General features: G+C 39.6%; 1 non-coding gene across 1 annotated transcript; it reads left to right on the top strand.

Moving 5' to 3' along the window:
- The first annotated feature begins 20,935 nt into the window (after window positions 1-20,935).
- Window positions 20,936-21,043, top strand: LOC148578177 (small nucleolar RNA R71). Its single transcript, XR_015903768.1, has one exon. It is a non-coding gene; the product is annotated as a small nucleolar RNA R71 (small nucleolar RNA).
- The last annotated feature ends 619 nt before the right edge of the window (window positions 21,044-21,662 follow it).

Consider the following 21,662-nt stretch of genomic DNA (forward strand, 5'->3'; position numbering starts at 1 on the left):
ATACCTCAAATAATATTAATTCAAAATAATAATCTGTAACATGGAAGAATTCATAAATTAAATTGCAACATCAAATAATCAACCAAAGTAATGGAATGAATAAAAAAGTGAAAGGGAAGCTTAAAATAAAAGAACATTGAACCTGGGATCGAGAGTCACTCCTAAAACTAAGAGAAATCCTAAATCCTAATCCTAAGAGAGAGGAGAGAATCTCCCTCTCAAAACTAAATCTAAATCATGAAAACTAACTAAAGTGGAGACTCCCCTTGAATGGATGCATTCTCCCACTTCAAAACCTCTGGTCTATGTCTTCTGGACTTGGATTTGGGCCAAAAAGGGCTTCAGAATTCGCTATGAGCGTTTTCTGCAATTTCTGGTGCGTGGCCTCTGTCACGTGTCTGCGTGGGTCACGCGGTCGCGTCATTCGGAGTTTTTCTTGTCACGCGGTCGCGTCAGTCATGCGACCGCGTCATATGTGTTCTACTTAAGGCGCGCGGTCGCATCAGTCAAGCGGCTGCGTCGCTGCTTCTTCGCGCTTGGCATGCGTCCGTGTCGCCCATGCGATCGCGTGGATGCCAGTTTCTCCAAAAACTCCGTTTTATGCTTTCCTTCCATTTTTGTATGTTTCCTTTCCATCCTTTAAGTCATTCCTGCCTTAGAAGATCTGAAACTACTCAACACACTAATCACGGCATCGAATGGAAATAAAGGTAATTAAAATAATTAATTTTAGAGCATAGGAAACATGTTTTTTTACATACATCACATAATGAGGAAGGGAAAGTAAAACCATGCAATTAATATGAATAAGTGGGTGAAGGATTGAATAAATCACTCAAACTAAGCACAAAATATATCATAAAATATGGGTTTATCAGTCTGGGTTCACACTTTGATCATGGTTCTTGGTGATCCATGCATTGGCATAGAACTCTTGAACCATTAAGATTCTGACTTGTTGAATGGGGTTGGTGAGAACTTCCCAACCTCTTCTTCGCATCCCATGTCGGATCTCCGGATATTCACCCTTTTTGAGTTTGAAAGGGACCTCGGGGATCATCTTCTTCTTGGCCACAACTTCATAGAAGTGGTCTTGGTGCACCCTTGAGATGAATCTCTCAATCTCCCATGACTCGGAGGTGAAAGCTTTTGCCTTCCCTTTCCTCTTTCTAGAGGTTTCTCCGGCCTTAGGTGCCATAAATGGTTATGAAAAACAAAAAGCAATACTTTTACCACACCAAACTTAGAAGGTTTGCTCGTCCTTGAGCAAAAGAAGAAAGAAGAGAGTAGAAGAAGAAGAAATAGAGGAGATGGAGAGGGCTTAGTATTTCGGCCAAAGGGGAGAAGTAGTGTGTATGTTGTGTGAAAATGAAGGAGTGAGGATGGGTTTATATAGGAGTGGAGAGGGGGGTATGGTTCGGCCATTATGGGTGGGTTTGGGTGGGAAAGTGGTTTGAATTTGAATGGTGAGGTAGGTGGGGTTTTATGAAGGATGGATGTGAATGGTGAAGAGAATGGTGGGATTTGATAGGTGAGGGGTTTTTGGAGAAGAGGTATTGAGGTGATTGGTGAATGGGTGAAGAAGAGAGAGAGAGATGAGGTAGGTGGGGATCCTGTAGGGTCCACAGATCCTGAGGTGTCAAGGATATCTCATCCCTGTACCAAGTGGCGTGCCAAAATGCCCCTTTCTTCCAATCCTGGCGTTAAACGCCAGGCTGCTGCCCATTTCTGGCGTTTAACGCCAGCTTCTTGCCCATTCCTGGCGTTAAACGCCAGTCTGGTGCCCATTTCTGGCTTTAAACGCCCAGAATAGTGCCAGACTGGGCGTTTAACGCCCATTCTGCTACTCTTATTGGTGTTTAAACGCTAGCAAGTTTCTCCTCCAGGGTGTTCTATTTTTAATACTGTTTTTCCTTCTATTTTTGCTTTTTCAATTGTTTTTGTGACTTCACATGATCATCAACCTACAGAAAACATAAAATAACAAAAGAAAATAGAAATTTAACATAGATAATTAAAGATTGGGTTGCCTCCCAACAAGGGCTTCTTTAATGTCAATAGCTTGACAGTGGGCTCTCATGGAGCCTCACAGATGTTTAGAGCTTGATGATGGCCTCTCAACACCAAACTTAGAGTTTGGCTGTGGCCTCCCAACACCAAACTTAGAGTTTGAATGTGGGGATTTTGTTTGACTCTGTATTGAGAGAAGCTTTTCATGCTTCTTCTCCATGGTTACAGAGGGAGATCCTTGAGCCTTTAACACAAGGGAGTCCTCATTCACTTGAAGGACTAATTCTCCTCTGTCTACATCAATCACAGCTTTTGCTGTGGCTAGGAAGGGTCTACCAAGGATGATGGATTCATCCATACACTTCCCAGTATCTAGGATTATGAAATCAGTAAGGATGTAGTGGTCTTCAACCTTTACCAAGACATCCTCTACAAGTCCATAAGCTTGTTTCCTTGAATTGTCTGCCATCTCTAGTGAGATTCTTGCAGCTTGTACCTCAATAATCCCTAGCTTCTCTATTATAGAGAGAGGCATGAGGTTTATGCTTGACCCTAGGTCACACAGAGCCTTCTCAAAGGTCATGGTGCCTATAGTACAAGGTATTGAGAACTTCCCAGGATCTTGTCTCTTTTGAGGTAATCTCTGCCTAGTCAAGTCATCTAATTCTTTAGTGAGCAATGGAGGTTCATTCTCCCAAGTCTCATTACCAAATAACTTGGCGTTTAGCTTCATGATTACTCCAAGGTACTTAGCAACTTGCTCTTCAGTAACATCTTCATCCTCTTCAGAGGAAGAATACTCATCAGAGCTCATGAATGGCATAAGTAAATTCAATGGAATCTCTATGGTCTCAGTGTGAGCCTCAGATTCCCATGGTTCCTCATGAGGAAACTCCTTGGAGGCCAGTGGATGTCCATTGAGGTCTTCCTCAGTGGAGATCACTGCCTCTTCCTCCTCTCCAGGTTCGGCCGTGTGGGGTATGTTGATGGCCTTGCACTCTCCTTTTGGATTCTCTTCTGTATTGCTTGGAAGAGTACTAGGAGAGAGTTTAGTAACTTTCTTACTCAGCTGACCTACTTGTTGTGCCTCCAAATTTCTAATGGAGGACCTTGTTTTAGTCATGAAACTTTGAGTGGTTTTAATTAGATCAGAGACTATAGTTGCTAAGTGATGAGCGGATAATTTATACGCTTTTTGGCATTGTTTTTAGTATATTTTTAGTATATTTTAATTAGTTTTTATTATATTTTTATTAGTTTTTATTTAAAATTCACTTTTCTGGACTTTACTATGAGTTTGTGTATTTTTCTGTGATTTCAGGTATTTTCTGGCTGAAAATGAGGGACCTGAGCAAAAATCTGATTCAGAGGCTGAAAAAGGACTGCAGATGCTGTTGGATTCTGACCTCCCTGCACTCAAAGTGGATTTTCAGGAGCTACAAAAGCCCAATTGGCGCGCTCTCAATTGCGTTGGAATGTAGACATCCTGGGCTTTCCAGCAATATATAATAGTCCATACTTTGCTCGAGATTTGATGGCCCAAACAGGCATTCCAAGTCAGCTCAAGAATTCTGGCGTTTAACGCCGGAACTGGCATAAACATTGGAGTTAAACGTCCAAACTGGCACAAAAGCTGGCGTTTAACTCCAAGAAAAGTTTTTACACATGAAAGCTTCAATTCTCAGCCCAAGCACACACCAAGTGGGCCCCGAAAGTGGATTTTAACACTAAACACCCTAGCTTACTCATTTTCTGTAACCCTAGGTCACAAGTTTACTATAAAAACTACTTTTAGTGATTCATCTTGTACCTCATGACACTTTACACGTTTCTTATTGTATTCTCTACGGCATGAGTCTCTAAACCCCATTGTTGGGGGTGAGGAGCTCTGCTGTTCTTCATGAATTAATGCAATTACTACTGTTTTCCATTCTATCACGCTTGCTTCTATTCTAAGATATTCATTCGCACTTCAACCTGATGAATGTGATGATCCGTGACACTCATCATCATTCTCACCTATGAACGCGTGCCTGAAAACCACCTCCGTTCTACCTTAGATTGAATGCATATCTCTTAGCCTCATGATTCAGATCAGAGTTTTCGTGGTATAAGCTAGAATTATTGGCGGCCATTCCTGAGATCCAGAATGTCTAAACCTTGTCTGTAGTATTCTGAGTAGGATCTGGAAAGGGATGGCTGTGACGAGCTTCAAACTCGCGATTGTTGGGCGTGTGACAGACGCAAAAGGATCAATGGATCCTATTCCAGCATGATTGAGAACCGACAGATGATTAGCCGTGCGGTGACAGCGCATTTGGAACGTTTTCACTGAGAGGACGGGAAGTAGCCATTGACAACGGTGATGCCCAACATAAAGCTTGCCATGGAAGGAGCCTTGCGTGCATGAAGAAGAAGATAGTAGGAAAGCAGAGATTCAGAAGACAAAGCATCTCCAAAGCCTCAACCTGTTCTTCATTACTGCATAACAAGTATTTATTTCATGTTCTTTTACTTTTTACAATTAAATCTGAGAATTATTGATATCCTGACTAAGAGTAACAAGATAACCATAGCTTGCTTCAAGCTGACAATCTCCGTGGGATCGACCCTTACTCACGTAAGGTATTACTTGGATGACCCAGTGCACTTGCTGGTTAGTTGTGCGGAGTTGCAAAAGTGTGATTGTAATTTCGTGCACTAAGTTTTTGGCGCCGTTGCCGGGGATTGTTCGAGTTTGGACAACTGACGGTTTATCTTGTTGCTTAGATTAGGAATATTTTATTTTTGTTGGTTTAGAGTCTTTTATTTGAGTTTAGTTTCATATTTTAAGTTTGGTGTCAATTGCATGCTTTTATTTTCTTTTAATTTTTTCGAATTTGCATGTTCGTAGTTCTTTCTTGATCTTTAAAAATTTCTAAGTTTGGTGTCTTCTTTGTGTTTTCCTTTAAATTTTCGAAAATTTATGTTTGATTTTCTAAAAATTTTAAGTTTGGTGTCTTCTTTGTGTTTTCCTTTACTTTTTCAAAAATTTGTGTTTGATTTTCTAAAAATATTAAGTTTGGTGTGTTCTTGTGCTTTTATTTACTTAAAAATTTTTCAAAAATTTGTTCTTGGTATTCATCTTGATCTTCAAAGTGTTCTTGGTGTTCATCTTGACATTCAAAGTTTCTTGTTTGTTCTCTGTGTTTTGATCTAAAATTTCTAAGTTTAGTGTCATTTTGTTGTTTTTCTCTTTCCGCATTAAAATTCAAAAATAAAAAAAATATCCTTTCCTTATTTTACTCATAAATTTCAAAATTTTGCATTAATTTAGTCAAAGATTTTCAAAATCATATCTTTTTTTTAGTCAAGTCAATATTCTAATTTCAAAAATTGATCTTTTCAAATCTTTTTCAAAAATCAAATCTTTTTAATTTCTTCAATCATATCTTTTTTTTTAATTTGCAATCATATCTTCTCAATCATATCTTTTTCAAAATAACTTTCAATCATATCTTTTTTTTTAATAAATTGCAATCATATCTTTTTCAAAATAATTTTCAATCATATCTTTTTTATTACAAATTCCAAAATCTTTCTAACTAATTAATTCATTTAGTTTTCAATTTGCTTTGATTTTATTTTCTTTTAGTTTTCGAAATTTTATTTTATTTTCCTTTTATTTTATTTTATTATTTTCGGTCACTTTTAATTAAAAAAAAATAAATTCATATCAATTCCCTTTTCTCCATCATGGACATAAGTGGAAGTGAACAGTCCAGAAGGACTCTGGGGTCATATGCTAACCCATTACAGTTGCATATGGGAGTAGCATCTGTATACCTCCCATCAAAGCAAGCAGCTTTGAGCTAAATCCTCAGCTTATTATCATGGTGCAGCAAAATTGCCAGTATTCCGGTCTTCCATAGGAAGAACCTACTGAGTTTCTGGCATAGTTCTTACAAATTGCTGACATAGTACGTGATAAAGAAGTGGATCGGGATGTCTACAGATTATTACTGTTTTCATTTGCTGTAAAAGATCAAGCTAAGAGGTGGTTAAATAACCAACCCACAGCAAGCATAAAAACATGGAGACAGTTATCAGACAAATTCTTGAATCAATTTTACCCTCCAAAAAGGATGACACAGCTAAGGCTGGACATCCAAGGCTTTAAACAAGAGGATCATGAATCCCTTTATAACGCCTGGGAGAGGTACAGAGGGATGCTGAGAAAATGCCCTTCTGAAATGTTTTCAGAGTGGGTAAAGTTAGACATCTTCTACTATGGACTTACAGAAAAATCTCAGATGTCCCTAGACCACTCAGCTAGTGGATCTATACACATGAGAAAAACAATTGAAGAAGCTCAAGAGCTCATAGACACAGTTGCTAGAAATCAACATCTGTACTCAAACAGTGAATCCTCCATAAAAGAAGAGGCTATGGCAGTAACTACTGATCCCAATCCTCAAGAACAGATTATTGAACTTAATCAGCAATTACTCCTTATGACAAAATAATTAGCAGAATTCAAAGAGATGCTCCAAGACACTAAAAATGCTAAAAAGAATATAGAAGCACAATTGAATCAGACAAGACAGCAGCTATCTAAACAGATAACAGAAGAATGCCAAGCTGTCCAACTAAGGAGCGGGAAGACATTGAATAACTCAGCTCAAAATAGCAAAAAGTCAAGAAAGGAACAAATGACAGAGGATGACCAAACCACTACCCAAGATCCCTCTGAGGACATCAAGAGCCCAGAGAGGAATAACTCTGGCATTCAAACGCCAGAAAAGGGTGGGAAGCTGGCGTTAAACGCCCATCCAGCACCCAATCCTGGCGTTCAAACGCCTATGAGGAATCAGACACCTGCAAGTGCTGATAGTAACCCCTCTAAGAAGGCTTCTCCAACCACTTCTGTAGGGAATAAACCTGCAGCAACTAAGGTTGAAGAATATAAAGCCAATATGCCTTATCCTCAGAAGCTCCGCCAAGTGAAACAGGATAAACAATTTACCCGCTTTGCAGACTATCTCAGGACTCTTGAAATAAAGATCCCATTTGCAGAGGCACTTGAGCAAATATCCTCTTATGCTAAGTTCATGAAAGAGATCTTAAGTCATAAGAAGGATTGGAGAGAAACCGAAAGAGTGTTTCTCACTGAAGAATGCAGTGCAGTCATTCTAAAAAGCTTACCAGAAAAGCTTCAAGATCCAGGAAGCTTTATGATACCATGCACATTAGAGGGTGCTTGCACCAAGACAGCTCTATGTGACCTTGGAGCAAGTATCAACTTAATACCTGCATCCACTATCAGAAAGCTTGGGTTGACTGAAGAAGTCAAACCAACCCGGATATGTCTTCAACTTGCTGATGGCTCCATTAAATATCCATCAGGCATCATTGAGGACATGATTGTCAAGGTTGGGCCATTTGCCTTTCCCACTGACTTTGTAGTGCTGGAAATGGAGGAGCACAAGAGTGCAACTCTCATTCTAGGAAGACCCTTCCTAGCAACTGGACGAACTCTTATTGATGTACAAAAAGGGGAAGTGACCCTGAGAGTCAATGAGGATGAGTTCAAGTTAAATGCTGTCAAAGCTATGCAGCATCCAGACACAGCAAATGACTACATGAGTACTGATATTATTGACTCTTTGGTGGAAGAGATCAATATGACTGAGAGTCTTGAATCAGAGCTAGAAGACATCTTTAAAGATGTTCAGCCTAATTTGGAGGAACCAGAGAAAATGAAAGAACCTCTAAAAATCCCTCAGGAAGAGGAGAAACCTCCTAAACCAGAGCTCAAACCACTACCACCATCCTTGAAATATGCATTTTTGGGAGAGGGTGACACTTTTCCAGTGATCATAAGCTCTGCTTTAAATCCACAGGAAGAGAAAGCACTAATTCAAGTGCTAAGGACACACAAGACAGCTCTTGGGTGGTCCATAAGTGACCTTAAGGGCATTAGCCCAGCAAGATGCATACACAAAATCCTATTGGAGGATGATGCCAAGCCAGTGGTTCAACCACAGAGGCGGCTAAATCCAGCCATGAAGGAAGTGGTGCAGAAAGAGGTCACTAAGTTACTAGAGGCTGGGATTATTTATCCTATTTCTGATAGCCCCTGGGTGAGCCCTGTCCAAGTTTTCCCTAAGAAGGGAGGCATGATAGTGGTTCATAATGAAAAGAATGAACTGGTTCCCACAAGAACAGTTACAGGATGGCGTATGTGTATTGACTACAGAAGGCTCAATACAGCCACCAGAAAGGATCATTTTTCTTTACCATTCATAGAACAGATGCTAGAGAGACTAGCAGGCCATGAATATTACTGCTTTTTGGATGGCTATTCAGGCTACAACCAAATTACAGTGGATCCTCAAGACCAAGAGAAAACAGCATTCACATGTCCATCTGGAGTATTTGCTTACAGAAGAATGCCTTTTGGTCTGTGCAATGCACCTGCAACCTTTCAGAGGTGCATGCTCTCTATCTTCTTTGATATGGTAGAGAAGTTTCTGGAAGTCTTCATGGATGACTTCTCAGTATTTGGAGACTCATTCAGCTCCTGTCTTGATCATCTAGCACTTGTCTTGAAAAGGTGCCAAGAGACTAACTTAGTCTTAAACTGGGAAAAATATCACTTTATGGTGACTGAAGGAATTGTCCTTGGGCACAAAATTTCAAGCAAGGGAATAGAGGTGGATCAAGCCAAGGTAGAGGTAATTGAGAAATTACCACCACCTGCCAATGTTAAGGCAATCAGAAGCTTTCTGGGGCATGCAGGATTCTATAGGAGGTTCATAAAGGATTTTTCAAAAATTGCAAAACCTCTAAGCAACTTGCTAGCTGCTGACATGCCATTTGTGTTTGACACAGAGTGTCTGCAGGCGTTTGAGACCCTGAAAGCCAAGCTGGTCACAGCACCAGTCATCTCTGCACCTGACTGGACATTACCATTCGAATTAGTGTGTGATGCCAGTGACCATGCCATTGGTGCAGTGTTGGGACAAAGGCATAACAAGCTTCTGCACGTCATTTACTATACCAGTCATGTTCTAAATGACGCACAGAAGAATTACACAACCACAGAAAAGGAGTTACTTGTAGTGGTTTATGCCATTGACAAGTTTAGATCCTATTTAGTAAGATCAAAAGTGATTGTGTATACTGACCATGCTGCTCTTAAATATCTACTCACAAAGCAGGATTCAAAACCCAGGCTCATAAGATGGGTGTTGCTTCTGCAAGAGTTTGATATAGAAATAAGAGACAGAAAAGGGACAGAGAACCAGGTAGCTGATCACCTGTCCCGGATAGAACCAGTAGCAGGGGCGTCCCTCCCTCCTACTGAGATCTCTGAGACTTTTCGGATGAGCAACTTTTTGCCATTCAGGAAGCACCATGGTTTGCAGACATTGCAAATTATAAAGCTGTGAGGTTCATACCCCAGGAGTACAGTAGGTTGCAAAAGAAAAAACTAATTTCTGACGCAAAGTACTACTTATGGGATGAACCATATCTCTTTAAGAGATGCGCAAATGGAATGATCCGCAGATGCATCCCTAGAGAGGAGGCACAGAAGATCCTGTGACATTGCCATGGATCACAGTATGGAGGACATTTCGGAAGTGAGCGAACAGCCACTAAAGTCCTCCAATGTGGCTTCTATTGGCCTACTCTCTATAGAGATGCCCGAGAGTTTGTGCGTAACTGTGACAGTTGCCAAAGAGCTGGTAACTTGCCTCATGGTTATGCCATGCCTCAACAAAGGATCTTAGAGATTAAGTTGTTTGATGTATGGGGTATTGACTTCATGGGTTCTTTCCCACCATCATACTCAAACACTTACATTCTGGTGGCAGTAGACTACGTATCTAAATGGGTGGAAGCAATTGCCACACCCACTAATGATACCAAGACTGTGCTGAAGTTCCTCCAGAAACATATTTTCAGCAGATTCGGTGTTCCCAGAGTACTAATCAGTGATGGGGGCACCCATTTATGCAATAAACAGCTTTACTCTGCTATGGTTCGATATGGAATTAGCCACAAAGTAGCAACTCCATATCATCCACAGACAAATGGGCAGGCTGAAGTCTCTAACAGAGAATTAAAGAGAATCCTGGAATGGACTGTAATTACCCATAGAAAGGATTGGTGATGTGCGGAAAACGATCCGACACAAAACTCACCGGCAAGTGCACCGGGTCGCATCAAGTAATAATAACTCACGGGAGTGAGGTCGATCCCACAGGGATTGAAGGATTGAGCAATTTTAGTTTAGTGGTTGATTTAGTCAAGCGAATCAAGATTTGGTTGAGAGAATTGTGATTTGCAGAATTTAAATTGCATGGAAAATAAAGGGAATGGGTAATTCGCATGAAATTAAAGAGAACTGAAATTTAAAGTGCTGAATCTTAAAGAGCAAGAAATTAAATAGCAGAAACTTAGAACGCAAGAAATGTAAATTGCAGAATCTTAAAGTGCAAGAAATGTAAATGGCTTGAATTGTAAAGGGAATTGGGAATTGGATTTGCAGAAATTAAACAAGGAAGAGTAAAATTCAACACACAGAAGAGTAGAAGATGCCTTGGATTGAATCGGATCTAAAACAGAAATATAAAAGAGCTTGAAAAGTAGTAAACAGAGAATTTGAAAATGGGAATCCAGATCTCAGGACTCAAGAGACTAGATAACCGAGTCTAGACCTCAATGCCTTCCTAGATCCAACAAGAGCAATTGCAAAGGAAATGTAAATTGCAGAGAAAGTAGAAGAAGAAGCAATTAACAGAAACTGAAATTCAATGATGCGGAAAATTAAACAAGATTCCAAGGTGAGATTGAAACAGAATTTCTTCAATTCTCCACCCAAGATCTGAAGCAAGAAAAGTAAAGAGTATTCAAGCAAGAACAAGGAAGAAGAGAGATCAATTCTCCTCCAAATTCTCTTGAATTCAAACAACAATCCAAAATGTAAAAGTGAGCTCTCTACAAACTACCAAATCAAAACCGAAAAGAAAAGCTCCTTAGAAACTTAAATCCTAATCTATTTATACACTTTCTTCAAATGGTCTTCAAGCCTTGAATTGGGCCTTTGCTCTTGATGGAATTGGGTTGATAGAGGCCTTGGTTGATTGCTCTTGGAGTTGGAGAGAGAACCGAAGTGAACCGGGTTGGGAATTATAAAAGCTTGAGTAAAAGTTTGAGTAAAAGTTTGAGGCAAACTTTTACTCAAACTTTTTACATCAGCAACCCCATTCTTGCTGCTACCAACGTTTGAGCTAAATTTTGGGGTCAAACTTTTGCTCAAACGTTGGCCCCCTTATGCACACTCATGGCGCCAACGTTTGCCAGAAAGTTTGAGGCAAACGTTGGCGCAAACTTTTTGTCTCCAGGGTGTGTTGCTGATGGCGCCAACGTTTGCCAAAAAGTTTGAGGCAAACGTTGGCGCAAACTTTTTCTCTCCAGGGTGTTGATTTGTGATGCCAACGTTTGCCAAAAAGTTTGAGGCAAACGTTGGCTCAAGCTTTTCTCCCAAAAGTTTGAGCTAAAGTTTGAGGCAAACTTTTGCTCAAGCTTTTTGTTCCCTGGAGTGTTTTCACTTATCCGAAAGTTTGAGCTAAAGTTTGAGGCAAACTTTTGCTCAAACTTTTTGTTCTCTCTTGCTCCTAGCCATTCCTTCTTGCTTCAACCTTTCTCCAAGCTTTCTTCACCTATCATCAATCAACCAAACACATCAAAGCTATGCTCAAAATCATGAGTTTGTCATTCTTTCATAATATGTGGCAATTATAGCATAAATCCTCATGAAATTGCATTAATTCATCTATGGTTGATTAAATCAAAGGAAACATGAAAATCTACCCAATTGGCTTGCTTGTGCCTCAAGAAAGTCCATAATTCAATTGAAAACAAAAGAAAAAGGCTAGTGAAACTAGGCTAAGATGACTTGTCATCACAACACCAAACTTAAAGCTTGCTTGTCCCCAAGCAAGGAATGAATTATTGAGAAGAAAGAATGAAATAGAAGATGATGTTCATGCTAGCAGAGTATTATTGGTAGTTCATGGGGTTTTATGTGGATATGTAAACACTCACTTCTTATTGACTCTTAGGCCTAGAAAGTCTTCTTCAAGCATCAAGCAACACACTGCTATGACTTCTCATTATTCCTTTATTCTTGGCTATTATTTTGTTCATAAGATTTATTTGAGTGTCATGTGTAATAAGTTCATTGATTTCTTTATACTTGACACATTATTCACTATAGACACTTGGCTCACATTCCTTCTTAAAACATTGATGCCCAGCACCTCTTTGGGTTACTAAATGCCTTGTAGTTAGGTTGCTCTTGATAGTGGACTTTCAGCTGATGATCCCGAGTTAGTTAACCCAAGTCACCAAGTGTTGATGCACTCCAAAGAGCTTAATAATCTAAGCAGATCCTAGTACAAAGACACCACAGGCATATATTCTAAGGTTCAAGCTATTGGTGTCTAGCTTTGTTTCTTTTTGTTTTTCTTTTGTTTTGTTGCCATTTTTGGCTTTTTCTTTTCTCTCTTTTTTTTGTTTTTCTTTTTAACCAAGGATTTTTATTTGATTGAGATTCATAGACAGTAGGCCACTTTCTACTTAAGAGGAGACATCCTAGTTCTCTTATTCATTAAAAGTGAGCTATTATGCAATCACACATTCATACCACCACTTACTTTTATTATACTTCTATCTAACAGAGAACTATCTCACTTCACATTCAAACATTTCTTTTATTGAATTAAAGATGCAGGGGACAAAGCATGCTTTTTGTTCAGTGAAAGTAAACACACAAGCACACACATAGGCTAGCTTACTTATTTTAAGAGTGATTCTACTTGTACTAGATGAACACTTTAGCAAGACACAAGTTAAAGCATTTTTCAACAGTAAGAGTTAAGTGTAGATACAACCTATTGGTTTGCAGTTCCTTTGTCCTTCCTTCTGTTGTACCCTTTTGAGTTATGATGCATAGTGTCTTCAAATGGTAGTGAGTTCCCTGCACAATTCTCAAAAGTTGCTTGCTTCTCAAGCCCTTAGGTGACTGGTTAGTATGCATGAATTGAGTGTGGCTTTTGGGTTTGATTTGGTGTGGGAACACCAAACTTAATTCCTTGCCACTTCCTCTGATGCAACAGGTTGACTATATGTAAAATCTTGTTTCCTTACTAAAGGTTATGGAATTAAAACTAGAAATCAGTTAAGTAAGTGAATAACCTGTTTGATTGCTTAGAGCTAGTATTGTGCAGGAGGTGAGAATGTGCTTTTAAATGAGGTTTTGGTGGAACACCAAACTTAGAATCCTTCATTCTCCCTTAAATTATTTTGGTGTGCAACACCAAACTTAGCTCCTTGCAATGCATACCAATTATTCAACATTTTTATTGAAAAGGCTATGAAAAGAAAACTACCTCAGGTTGGGTTGCCTCCCAACAAGCGCTTCTTTATTGTTATTAGCTTGACATTCTTCAATTCTTTTCAAGAAGGTTGTAGGTTCTAAACCTCTTTTTCCTTATCCCATTGTCCTCCCAAGTACAGCTTTGCTCTGTGACCGTTTGCTGTAAATTGACTCTTTGTTGCTTCATCTAGCAATTCAATACTCCCATAAGGAAAAACCTTTGTCACCAAGTACGGACCAGTCCACTTAGACTTAAGTTTGTCAGGGAAGATCTTAAGCCTTGAGTTATACAGGAGCACTTGTTGTCCTGGCTTGAACTCCTTCTTTGTGATCTTCTTATCATGCCACCTCTTAGCTCTTTCCTTGTATATCTTAGCACTCTCATAGGCTTCTAGCCTGAATTTATCTAACTCATTTAGTTGCAACAACCTTTTCTCTCCTGCAGCTTGGGATTCAAGGTTGAGGAGTTTAGTGGCCCAAAAAGCTCTGTGTTCCAGCTCTACAGGGAGGTGACAGGATTTGCCATATAATAACTGAAAGGGTGACTTGCCAATAGGGGTTTTGTAAGCTGTCCTATATGCCCATAAGGCATCTTCTAACTTCCTAGCCCAATCCTCTCTCGTGCTTCCCACTGTTTTCTCTAGGATCTTCTTCAATTCCCTATTTGCGAGTTCAGCCTGGCCATTAGTCTGAGGGTGGTAAGGTGTGGCTACTTTATGGATTACTCCATATTTGTGGAGGAGTTTATCCATCTGTTTGTTGCAAAAGTGACCACCACCATCACTAAATCATTGTCGATCTAATCAATCCCCGGCAACGGCACTAAAAACTTGATGTGCGGAAAACGATCCGACACAAAACTCACCGGCAAGTGCACCGGGTCGCATCAAGTAATAATAACTCACGGGAGTGAGGTCGATCCCACAGGGATTGAAGGATTGAGAAATTTTAGTTTAGTGGTTGATTTAGTCAAGCGAATCAAGATTTGGTTGAGAGAATTGTGATTTGCAGAATTTAAATTGCATGGAAAATAAAGGGAATGGGTAATTCGCATGAAATTAAAGAGAACTGAAATTTAAAGTGCTGAATCTTAAAGAGCAAGAAATTAAATAGCAGAAACTTAGAACGCAAGAAATGTAAATTGCAGAATCTTAAAGTGCAAGAAATGTAAATGGCTTGAATTGTAAAGGGAATTGGGAATTGGATTTGCAGAAATTAAACAAGGAAGTGTAAAATTCAACACACAGAAGAGTAGAAGATGCCTTGGATTGAATCGGATCTAAAACAGAAATATAAAAGAGCTTGAAAAGCAGTAAACAGAGAATTCGAAAATGGGAATCCAGATCTCAGGACTCAAGAGACTAGATAACCGAGTCTAGACCTCATTGCCTTCCTAGATCCAACAAGAGCAATTGTAAAGGAAATGTAAATTGCAGAGAAAGTAGAAGAAGAAGCAATTAACAGAAACTAAAATTCAATGATGCGGAAAATTAAACAAGATTCCAAGGTGAGATTGAAACTGAATTTCTTCAATTCTCCACCCAAGATCCGAAGCAAGAAAAGTAAAGAGTATTCAAGCAAGAACAAGGAAGAAGAGAGATCAATTCTCCTCCAAATTCTCTTGAATTCAAACAACAATCCAAAATGTAAAAGTGAGCTCTCTACAAACTACCAAATCAAAACCGAAAAGAAAAGCTCCTTAGAAACTTAAATCCTAATCTATTTATACACTTTCTTCAAATGGTCTTCAAGCCTTGAATTGGGCCTTTGCTCTTGATGGAATTGGGTTGATAGAGGCCTTGGTTGATTGCTCTTGGAGTTGGAGAGAGAACCGAAGTGAACCGGGTTGGGAATTATAAAAGCTTGAGTAAAAGTTTGAGTAAAAGTTTGAGGCAAACTTTTACTCAAACTTTTTACATCAGCAACCCCATTCTTGCTGCTACCAACGTTTGAGCTAAAGTTTGGGGTCAAACTTTTGCTCAAACGTTGGCCCCCTTATGCACACTCATGGCGCCAACGTTTGCCAGAAAGTTTGAGGCAAACATTGGCGCAAACTTTTTCTCTCCAGGGTGTTGATTTGTGATGCCAACGTTTGCCAAAAAGTTTGAGGCAAACGTTGGCTCAAGCTTTTCTCCCAAAAGTTTGAGCTAAAGTTTGAGGCAAACTTTTGCTCAAGCTTTTTGTTCCCTGGAGTGTTTTCACTTATCCAAAAGTTTGAGCTAAAGTTTGAGGCAAACTTTTGCTCAAACTTTTTGTTCTCTCTTGCTCCTAGCCATTCCTTCTTGCTTCAACCTTTCTCCAAGCTTTCTTCACCTATCATCAATCAACCAAACACATCAAAGCTATGCTCAAAATCATGAGTTTGTCATTCTTTCATAATATGTGGCAATTATAGCATAAATCCTCATGAAATTGCATTAATTCATCTATGGTTGATTAAATCAAAGGAAACATGAAAATCTACCCAATTGGCTTGCTTGTGGCTCAAGAAAGTGCATAATTCAATTGAAAATAAAAGAAAAAGGCTAGTGAAACTAGGCTAAGATGACTTGTCATCAATTGGGCAAAGAGCTTGGATGATGCTCTGTGGGCATACAGAACAGCATTCAAGACTCCTATAGGAACCTCTCCATACTAGCTTGTGTATGGCAAGGCCTGTCATCTGCCCGTGGAACTGGAACATAAAGCCTACTGGGAAACCAGATTCCTAAACATGGATGCTAAGTTAGCTGGTGAGAAAAGATTGCTCCAGCTAAATGAGTTAGAGGAGTTCAGACTCAATGCTTTTGAAAATGCAAAAATTTATAAGGAAAAAGCAAAAAAGTGGCATGACAAGAAATTGTCATCCAGAGTCTTTGAGCCAGGACAAAAGGTTCTGCTGTTCAACTCTAGGCTTAGATTATTCCCCGGGAAATTAAAATCCCGGTGGAGGGGACCATATGTGATCACAGGAGTGTCACCATATGGATATATTGAGCTTCAGGATATTGATTCTGACAAAAAGTTCATTGTTAATGGACAGAGAATCAAACATTATCTTGAAAGCAATTTTGAGCAAGAATGCTCAAAACTGAGACTAGAATAAAACTCAGTCAAGGTCCAGCTAAAGACAATAAAGAAGCGTTTGTTGGGAGGCAACCCAATTTTATTATATCTATTTATTTTCTATTGTTATTTTATGTTTTCTGTAGGTTGATGATCATGTGGAGTCACAAAAACAACTGAAAAAGCAAAAACAGAATGAAAAATAGCATTAAAAATAGCACACCCTGGAAGAGAAACTTACTGGCGTTTAAACGCCAGAAATGGGCACAGAGCTGGCGTTTAATGCCAGAAAAGGGCAAGAAGCTGGCGTTAAATGCCAGAAATGGGCAGCAACCTGGCGTTTAATGCCAGGATTGGCAGTAATGGGCGTTTTACACGCCTAACAGGTGCAGGGATGAGAAATCCTTGACACCTCAGGATCTGTAGACCCTACAGGATCCCCACTAACCTCAACTCACTCTCTCCCTTCACCAAACCACTTTCCGTCCCAAACCCACCCATACATGGCCACAACCCAACCCTCTCTCCACCCCTATATAAACCCATCTTCACTCCTTCATTTTCACACTTCCTACACACTACTCCACCCACCTTGGCCGAAACCTTCACTACCTTCCATCTCCTCCATTTCTTCTTCTTCTCCTCTTTTCTTTCTTCTTTTGCTCGAGGACGAGCAAACCTTCTAAGTTTGGTGTGGTAAAAGCGTTGCTTTTTATTTTTCCATAACCATTTATGGCACCAAAGGCCAGAGAAACCTCTAGAAAGAGGAAAGGGAAGGCAAAAGCTTCCACCTTCGAGTCATGGGAGATGGAGAGATTCATCTCAAAGGTCCATCAAGACCACTTCTATGAAGTTGTGGCCAAGACTCCTCGTTGAAGAGGACAAGCCCATCACTAAGAAAAGGATGGAGCAAACAAAAGAGCCCACTCATGGACCTCACCAAGAGCATGAGGAAAATCATCATCATGAAATCCCTGAGATGCCTCAAGGGATGCATTTTCCTCCACAAAACTATTGGGAGCAAATTAATACCTCCCTAGGAGAATTAAGTTCCAATAGGGGACAACTAAGGGTGGAGCACCAAGAGCATTCCATCCTCCTTCATGAAATTAGAGAAGACCAAAGAGTTATGAGAGAGGAGCAACAAAGGCAAGGAAGAGACATTGAGGAGCTCAAGCACTCCATAAGATCTTCAAAAGGAAGAACTAGGTGCCATCACTAAGGTGGACCCATTCTTTAATTTCCTTGTTCTTTATTTTCTGTTTTTCGAATTTTTATGCTTTATGTTTATTTATGTTTGTGTCTTATTACATGATCATTAGTGTCTAAGTGTCTATGCCTTAAAGCTATGAAAATGAATCCATCACCTTTCTTAAATAAAAAATATTTTTAATTAAAAAATAAAAAGAAGTGCATGAATTTAGAGTTTTAAAACAGATTAATTATTTTGATGTGGTGGCAATACTTTTGTTTTTCTGAATGAATGCTTGAACAGTGCATATTTTTGAATTTGTTGATTCATGAATGTTAAAATTGTTGGCTCTTGAAAGAATGATGGAAAAGGAGAAATGTTATCTGATGATCTGAAAAATCATAAAATTGATTCGTGAAGCAAGAAAAAGCAGTGAAAAGCTTACAGAAAAAAAAAAGAGAAGAGGCGAAAAAAACGAGAAAAGAAAAAGAAAGAAAAAGAAAAGCAAGCAGAAAAAGCTAATACCCCTTTAAACCAAAAGGCAAGGGTGATAAAAAGGATCCAAGGCTTTGAGCATCAGTGGATATAGGAGGGCCCACAGGAATAAAATCCTGGCCTAAGCGGCTAAACCAAGCTGTCCCTAACCATGTGCTTGTGGCGTGAAGGTGTCAAGTGAAAACTTGAGACTGAGCGGTTAAAGTCGAGGTCCAAAGCAAAAAGAAGAGTGTGCTTAAGAACCCTGGACACCTCTAATTGGGGACTCTAGCAAAGCTGAGTCACAATCTGAAAAGGTTCACCCAGTTATGTGTCTGTGGCATTTATGTATCCGGTGGTAATACTGGAAAACAAAGTGCTTAGGGCCACAGCCAAGACTCATAAAGTAGCTGTGTTCAAGAATCAACATACTTAACTAGGAGAATCAATAGCACTATCTGGATTCTGAGTTCCTATAGATGCCAATCATTCTGAACTTCAAGGAATAAAGTGCGATGCCAAAACTGTTCAGAAGCAAAAAGCTAAAAGCCCCGCTCATCTAATTAATACTGATCTTCATAGATGTTTTTGGAATTCATTGTATATTCTCTTCTTTTTATCCTATTTAATTTTTAGTTTCTTGGGGACAAGCAACAATTTAAGTTTGGTGTTGTGATGAGCGGATAATTTATACGCTTTTTGACATTATTTTTAGTATGTTTTTAGTATATTTTAATTAGTTTTTATTATATTTTTATTAGTTTTTATTTAAAATTCACTTTTTTAAACTTTACTATGAGTTTGTGTGTTTTTCTGTGATTTCAGGTATTTTCTGGTTGAAATTGAGGGACCGGAGCAAAAATCTGATTCAGAGGCTGAAAAAGGACTGCAGATGCTGTTGGATTCTGACCTCCCTGCACTCAAAGTGGATTTTCAGGAGCTACAAAAGCCCAATTGGCGCGCTCTCAATTGCGTTGGAATGTAGACATCCTGGGCTTTCCAGCAATATATAATAGTCCATACTTTGCTCGAGATTTGATGGCCCAAACAGGCATTCCAAGTCAGCTCAAGAATTCTGGCGTTTAACGCCGGAACTGGCATAAACACTGGAGTTAAACGTCCAAACTGGCACAAAAGCTGGCGTTTAACTCCAAGAAAAGTTTTTACACATGAAAGCTTCAATTCTCAGCCCAAGCACACACCAAGTGGGCCCCGAAAGTGGATTTTAACACTAAACACCCTAGCTTACTCATTTTCTGTAACCCTAGGTCACAAGTTTACTATAAAAACTACTTTTAGTGATTCATCTTGTACCTCATGACACTTTACACGTTTCTTATTGTATTCTCTACGGCATGAGTCTCTAAACCCCATTGTTGGGGGTGAGGAGCTCTGCTGTTCTTCATGAATTAATGCAATTACTACTGTTTTCCATTCTATCACGCTTGCTTCTATTCTAAGATATTCATTCGCACTTCAACCTGATGAATGTGATGATCCGTGACACTCATCATCATTCTCACCTATGAACGCGTGCCTGAAAACCACCTCCGTTCTACCTTAGATTGAATGCATATCTCTTAGCCTCATGATTCAGATCAGAGTTTTCGTGGTATAAGCTAGAATTATTGGCGGCCATTCCTGAGATCCAGAATGTCTAAACCTTGTCTGTAGTATTCTGAGTAGGATCTGGAAAGGGATGGCTGTGACGAGCTTCAAACTCGCGATTGTTGGGCGTGTGACAGACGCAAAAGGATCAATGGATCCTATTCCAGCATGATTGAGAACCGACAGATGATTAGCCGTGCGGTGACAGCGCATTTGGAACGTTTTCACTGAGAGGACGGGAAGTAGCCATTGACAACGGTGATGCCCAACATAAAGCTTGCCATGGAAGGAGCCTTGCGTGCATGAAGAAGAAGATAGTAGGAAAGCAGAGATTCAGAAGACAAAGCATCTCCAAAGCCTCAACTGTTCTTCATTACTACATAACAAGTATTTATTTCATGTTCTTTTACTTTTTACAACTAAATCTGAGAATTATTGATATCCTGACTAAGAGTTACAAGATAACCATAGCTTGCTTCAAGCCGACAATCTCCGTGGGATCGACCCTTACTCACGTAAGGTATTACTTGGACGACCCAGTACACTTGCTGGTTAGTTGTGCGGAGTTACAAAAGTGTGATTGTAATTTCGTGCACCACTAAGTCAGAGTGGCTCTGCTTAGAATTTTCTGTCTGTTGCTGAGAAGATGATGGAAAAGGCATGCTATTGCTAAACTTGTTTCGTCCACCATTATTGTTATTGAAGCCTTGTTGAGGTCTCTGTTGATCCTTCCATGAGAGATTTGGATAATTTCTCCATGAAGGATTATAGGTGTTTTCATAGGGTTCTCCCATGTAATTCACCTCTTCCATTGCAGGGTTCTCAGGGTCATAAGCTTCTTCTTCAGAGGAAGCTTCCTTAGTACTGACTGATGCAGCTTGTATTCCAGACAGACTCTGAGAAATCATATTGACTTGCTGAGTCAATATTTTGTTCTGAGCCAATATGGCATTCAGCGTATCAATTTCAAGAACTCCTTTCTTCTGACTTGTCCCATTATTCACAAGGTTCCTTTCAGAAGTGTACATGAATTGGTTATTTGCAACCATTTCAATGAGTTCCTGAGCTTCTGCAGGCATCTTCTTCAGATGAAGAGATCCTCCAGCAGAGTTGTCCAATGACATCTTGGACAGTTCAGACAGACCATCATAGAAGATACCTATGATGCTCCATTCTGAAAGCATATCAGAAGGACACCTTCTGATTAATTGCTTGTATCTTTCCCAAGTTTCATAGAGGGATTCACCTTCCTTCTGTCTGAAGGTTTGGACTTCCACTCTAAGCTTACTCAATTTTTGAGGTGGAAAGAACTTTGCCAAGAAGGCATTAACTAGCTTTTCCCAAGAGTTCAGGCTTTCTTTAGGTTGTGAGTCCAACCATGTCCTAGCTCTGTCTCTTACAACAAAGGGAAAAAGCATAAGCTTGTAGACCTCGGGATCAACCCCATTAGTCTTGACAGTGTCACAGATTTGCAAGAATTCAGCTAAGAACTGATGAGGATCTTCCAATGGAAGTCCATGAAACTTGCAATTCTGTTGCATTAGAGAAACTAATTGAGGCTTAAGCTCAAAGTTGTTTGCTCCAATGGCAGGGATTGAGATGCTTCTTCCATAGAAGTCAGGAGTAGGTGCAGTAAAGTCACCAAGCACCTTCCTTGCATTGTTGGCATTGTTGTTGTTTTTGGCTGCCATGGCTTCTTCTTGTTTGAAAAGCTCTGTTAGGTCCTCTACAGAGAGTTTTACTTTAGCTTTTCTTAGCTTTCGCTTCAAGGTCCTTTCAGGTTCAGGATCAGCCTCAACAAGAATACTTTTGTCCTTACTCCTGCTCATATGAAAGAGAGAAGAAGAAAGTATGGAATCCTCTATGTCACAGTATAGAGATTCCTTGAGGTGTCAGAGGAAAAGA

Source organism: Arachis ipaensis, chromosome B1 (genome assembly GCF_059453495.1).
Source record: "Arachis ipaensis isolate K30076 ecotype BB chromosome B1, ASM5945349v1, whole genome shotgun sequence".
Taxonomy (NCBI): Eukaryota; Viridiplantae; Streptophyta; class Magnoliopsida; order Fabales; family Fabaceae; genus Arachis; species Arachis ipaensis.